General features: G+C 41.0%; 4 non-coding genes across 4 annotated transcripts; all 4 read left to right on the forward strand.

Moving 5' to 3' along the window:
- Nucleotides 1-1,453: 1,453 nt before the first annotated feature.
- Nucleotides 1,454-1,535, forward strand: trnas-uga (transfer RNA serine (anticodon UGA)). Its single transcript has one exon. It is a non-coding gene; the product is annotated as a tRNA-Ser (tRNA).
- A 1,017-nt stretch (nt 1,536-2,552) lies between these two features.
- On the forward strand, nt 2,553-2,634 carry trnas-uga (transfer RNA serine (anticodon UGA)). The gene has a single exon. It is a non-coding gene; the product is annotated as a tRNA-Ser (tRNA).
- Nucleotides 2,635-3,651: 1,017 nt separating this feature from the next.
- trnas-uga (transfer RNA serine (anticodon UGA)) lies at nt 3,652-3,733 on the forward strand. Its single transcript has one exon. It is a non-coding gene; the product is annotated as a tRNA-Ser (tRNA).
- A 1,016-nt stretch (nt 3,734-4,749) lies between these two features.
- Nucleotides 4,750-4,831, forward strand: trnas-uga (transfer RNA serine (anticodon UGA)). The gene has a single exon. It is a non-coding gene; the product is annotated as a tRNA-Ser (tRNA).
- Nucleotides 4,832-5,441: the final 610 nt, after the last annotated feature.

Raw genomic sequence — 5,441 nt, forward strand, 5'->3', positions numbered from 1 at the left:
TCAAGCTATGTATTAGCATTTTTGGGTAGCATCAATGTAAAACTGATTTATAGCTAAAATATGCACTTTTTATGAACAAAACATAGATTTATTGTGTAACATGTTATATGACTGTCATCTGAGGTCGTTTTTTCTGGGCTCTTTAGGTTGGTTTTAGTTTATTTCGGTTGGTTGTGCATGCTACTTCAATCATAATTCATACTTCATAATCATAATTCATACGTGTCTGTCCACTTTTGTATTTGGTGGTGAGCTAACATAAATATATGTGGTGTTTTCTCTGTAAAACATTTAAAAAATCGGACATGTTGGCTGGATTGACAAGATGTTTATCTTTCAAATGCTGTATTGGACTTGTTAATGTGTAAAAGTTAAATATTTTTAAAAAATAGATTTTGAATTTCGCGCCCTGCAGGGGTGTCATTTTCGGTCCGAGGTCGGGCTTGCACGCCAAACAGGTTAACATATACTTAGTGACTTGATATGGATAATATCCTTAATACATGGAATTGTCCTTTTTAAAATCTTATTCTCAGTGAATAACTTGTACTTGTACTCACTTGTACTTTCTCTGCACATAGTTTTTTGACTAGCACATTAAACTTCCAAACTTCACAGCTATTTAAAGGACCGAGGTTACTTGGCGCAACAAGATCAATATGTCGTGCCATCAAGTTGAACATTTTACACCAATGATGTCTGTTTCCAAATCCCAATCCCTTTACTTGCATTCCAACAGCATTCAATGGCCGAGTTCTTTCGACGTTGGACCTGAATTTCAATGGGGTCTCCCCACCCATGTTCTTACCTTGCTCGAAGCGTATAGCTCACTTCTGCTTTCTCCTCATCACTTTCCTTAGATTCCTACTGCTGCGACGGCCAAGTGGTTTCAGCATTGGAATTGAAATCCAATTTGTTCTCCCTGTACAGTTTTCATATCATATCTTCTGGGCCCGAGAAGCAGGCAGTTTAATTTGGGCATGCATTTCATCCAAAATTCCTAATGCTGCCCCCTACCCTAGAGAAGTTAAATTGTCCTTACTTTATGGGCTCGTCCAACGATTGAAGTGCTCAGAAAATAGCATATTTTACTTTGCTTGAAAAATATTTCAATTAGGCAGTTGAATTTGGATACTTTTGTCCTTGTGTGATCCACCTCAGAAAACTTTGATTGCCGAGTGGTTAAAGCGTTGGACTCGAAATTCAATGGGATCTCCCAGCGCACGTTTGAACCCTGCACACAGCGCTTTGACGATCCAGTCTTTATTTGTAACATGTCATTGGGGACTTGATATGGATAATGTCCTTAAACCGTGGACTTGTCCTTTGATTCAAGTGCTCAGAATATATCTTCCATTACAAACATTTCAAGTAGGCTAATCTGGTCATTTTAGAGGTAAAATGGTCAGAATGAGATAGCGGACTGGGTAAGGCTTCGTAGCTAACAGAAGTAGCTGCGATGGCCGAGTGGTTAAGGCGTTGGACTTGAAATCCAATGGGGTCTCCCCGCGCAGGTTCGAACCCTGCTCACAGCGCTATGGCATACCTGTCTTTATTTTTAACATATACTTAGTGACTTGATATGGATAATATCCTTAATACATGGAATTGTCCTTTTTAAAATCTTATTCTCAGTGAATAACTTGTACTTGTACTCACTTGTACTTTCTCTGCACATAGTTTTTTGACTAGCACATTAAACTTCCAAACTTCACAGCTATTTAAAGGACCGAGGTTACTTGGCGCAACAAGATCAATATGTCGTGCCATCAAGTTGACCATTTTACACCAATGATGTCTGTTTCCAAATCCCAATCCCTTTACTTGCATTCCAACAGCATTCAATGGCCGAGTTCTTTCGACGTTGGACCTGAATTTCAATGGGGTCTCCCCACCCATGTTCTTACCTTGCTCGAAGCGTATAACTCACTTCTGCTTTCTCCTCATCACTTTCCTTAGATTCCTACTGCTGCGACGGCCAAGTGGTTTCAGCATTGGAATTGAAATCCAATTTGTTCTCCCTGTACAGTTTTCATATCATATCTTCTGGGCCCGAGAAGCAGGCAGTTTAATTTGGGCATGCATTTCATCCAAAATTCCTAATGCTGCCCCCTACCCTAGAGAAGTTAAATTGTCCTTACTTTATGGGCTCGTCCAACGATTGAAGTGCTCAGAAAATAGCATATTTTACTTTGCTTGAAAAATATTTCAATTAGGCAGTTGAATTTGGATACTTTTGTCCTTGTGTGATCCACCTCAGAAAACTTTGATTGCCGAGTGGTTAAAGCGTTGGACTCGAAATTCAATGGGATCTCCCAGCGCACGTTTGAACCCTGCACACAGCGCTTTGACGATCCAGTCTTTATTTGAAACATGTCATTGGGGACTTGATATGGATAATGTCCTTAAACCGTGGACTTGTCCTTTGATTCAAGTGCTCAGAATATATCTTCCATTACAAACATTTCAAGTAGGCTAATCTGGTCATTTTAGAGGTAAAATGGTCAGAATGAGATAGCGGACTGGGTAAGGCTTCGTAGCTAACAGAAGTAGCTGCGATGGCCGAGTGGTTAAGGCGTTGGACTTGAAATCCAATGGGGTCTCCCCGCGCAGGTTCGAACCCTGCTCACAGCGCTATGGCATACCTGTCTTTATTTTTAACATATACTTAGTGACTTGATATGGATAATGTCCTTAATACATGGAATTGTCCTTTTTAAAATTTTATTCTCAGTGAATAACTTGTACTTGTACTCACTTGTACTTTCTCTGCACATAGTTTTTTGACTAGCACATTAAACTTCCAAACTTCACAGCTATTTAAAGGACCGAGGTTACTTGGCGCAACAAGATCAATATGTCGTGCCATCAAGTTGAACATTTTACATCAATGATGTCTGTTTCCAAATCCCAATCCCTTTACTTGCATTCCAACAGCATTCAATGGCCGAGTTCTTTCGACGTTGGACCTGAATTTCAATGGGGTCTCCCCACCCGTGTTCTTACCTTGCTCGAAGCGTATAGCTCACTTCTGCTTTCTCCTCATCACTTTCCTTAGATTCCTACTGCTGCGATGGCCAAGTGGTTTCAGCATTGGAATTGAAATCCAATTTGTTCTCCCTGTACAGTTTTCATATCATATCTTCTGGGCCCGAGAAGCAGGCAGTTTAATTTGGGCATGCATTTCATCCAAAATTCCTAATGCTGCCCCCTACCATAGAGAAGTTAAATTGTCCTTACTTTATGGGCTCGTCCAACGATTGAAGTGCTCAGAAAATAGCATATTTTACTTTATTTGAAAAATATTTCAATTAGGCAGGTGAATTTGGATACTTTTGTCCTTGTGTGATCCACCTCAGAAAACTTTGATTGCCGAGTGGTTAAAGCGTTGGACTCGAAATTCAATGGGATCTCCCAGCGCACGTTTGAACCCTGCACACAGCGCTTTGACGATCCAGTCTTTATTTGTAACATGTCATTGGGGACTTGATATGGATAATGTCCTTAAACCGTGGACTTGTCCTTTGATTCAAGTGCTCAGAATATATCTTCCATTACAAACATTTCAAGTAGGCTAATCTGGTCATTTTAGAGGTAAAATGGTCAGAATGAGATAGCGGACTGGGTAAGGCTTCGTAGCTAACAGAAGTAGCTGCGATGGCCGAGTGGTAAAGGCGTTGGACTTGAAATCCAATGGGGTCTCCCCGCGCAGGTTCGAACCCTGCTCACAGCGCTATGGCAAACGTGTCTTTATTTTTAACGTATACTTAGTGACTTGATATGGATAATGTCCTAATACATGGAATTGTCCTTTTTAAAATCTTATTCTCAGTGAATAACTTGTACTTGTACTCACTTGTACTTTCTCTGCACATAGTTTTTTGACTAGCACATTAAACTTTCAAACTTCACAGCTATTTAAAGGACCGAGGTTACTTGGCGCAACAAGATCAATATGTCGTGCCATCAAGTTGACCATTTTACACCAATGATGTCTGTTTCCAAATCCCAATCCCTTTACTTGCCTTCCAACAGCATTCAATGGCCGAGTTCTTTCGACGTTGGACCTGAATTTCAATGGGGTCTCCCCACCCATGTTCTTACCTTGCTCGAAGCGTATAGCTCACTTCTGCTTTCTCCTCATCACTTTCCTTAGATTCCTACTGCTGCGATGGCCAAGTGGTTTCAGCATTGGAATTGAAATCCAATTTGTTCTCCCTGTACAGTTTTCATATCATATCTTCTGGGCCCGAGAAGCAGGCAGTTTAATTTGGGCATGCATTTCATCCAAAATTCCTAATGCTGCCCCCTACCCTAGAGAAGTTAAATTGTCCTTACTTTATGGGCTCGTCCAACGATTGAAGTGCTCAGAAAATAGCATATTTTACTTTGCTTGAAAAATATTTAAATTAGGCAGTTGAATTTGGATACTTTTGTCCTTGTGTGATCCATCTCAGAAAACTTTGATTGCCGAGTGGTTAAAGCGTTGGACTCGAAATTCAATGGGATCTCCCAGCGCACGTTTGAACCCTGCACACAGCGCTTTGACGATCCAGTCTTTATTTGTAACATGTCATTGGGGACTTGATATGGATAATGTCCTTAAACCGTGGACTTGTCCTTTGATTCAAGTGCTCAGAATATATCTTCCATTACAAACATTTAAAGTAGGCTAATCTGGTCATTTTAGAGGTAAAATGGTCAGAATGAGATAGCGGACTGGGTAAGGCTTCGTAGCTAACAGAAGTAGCTGCGATGGCCGAGTGGTTAAGGCGTTGGACTTGAAATCCAATGGGGTCTCCCCGCGCAGGTTCGAACCCTGCTCACAGCGCTATGGCAAACGTGTCTTTATTTTTAACATATACTTAGTGACTTGATATGGATAATGTCCTTAATACATGGAATTGTCCTTTTTAAAATCTTATTCTCAGTGAATAACTTGTACTTGTACTCACTTGTACTTTCTCTGCACATAGTTTTTTGACTAGCACATTAAACTTCCAAACTTCACAGCTATTTAAAGGACCGAGGTTACTTGGCGCAACAAGATCAATATGTCGTGCCATCAAGTTGACCATTTTACACCAATGATGTCTGTTTCCAAATCCCAATCCCTTTACTTGCCTTCCAACAGCATTCAATGGCCGAGTTCTTTCGACGTTGGACCTGAATTTCAATGGGGTCTCCCCACCCATGTTCTTACCTTGCTCGAAGCGTATAGCTCACTTCTGCTTTCTCCTCATCACTTTCCTTAGATTCCTACTGCTGCGATGGCCAAGTGGTTTCAGCAGATTGGTGGTCCCGTGTGGCTCAGTTAGTAGAGCATGGCACTTGCAACGCCAGGTTTGTGGGTTCAATTCCCACGAGGGGACCAGGATGAATATGTATGAACTTTCCAATTTGTAAGTCGCTCTGGATAAGAGCGTCTGCTAAATGACTTA

This window comes from Salvelinus fontinalis, chromosome 26 (assembly GCF_029448725.1).
Source record: "Salvelinus fontinalis isolate EN_2023a chromosome 26, ASM2944872v1, whole genome shotgun sequence".
Lineage (NCBI taxonomy): Eukaryota > Metazoa > Chordata > Actinopteri > Salmoniformes > Salmonidae > Salvelinus > Salvelinus fontinalis.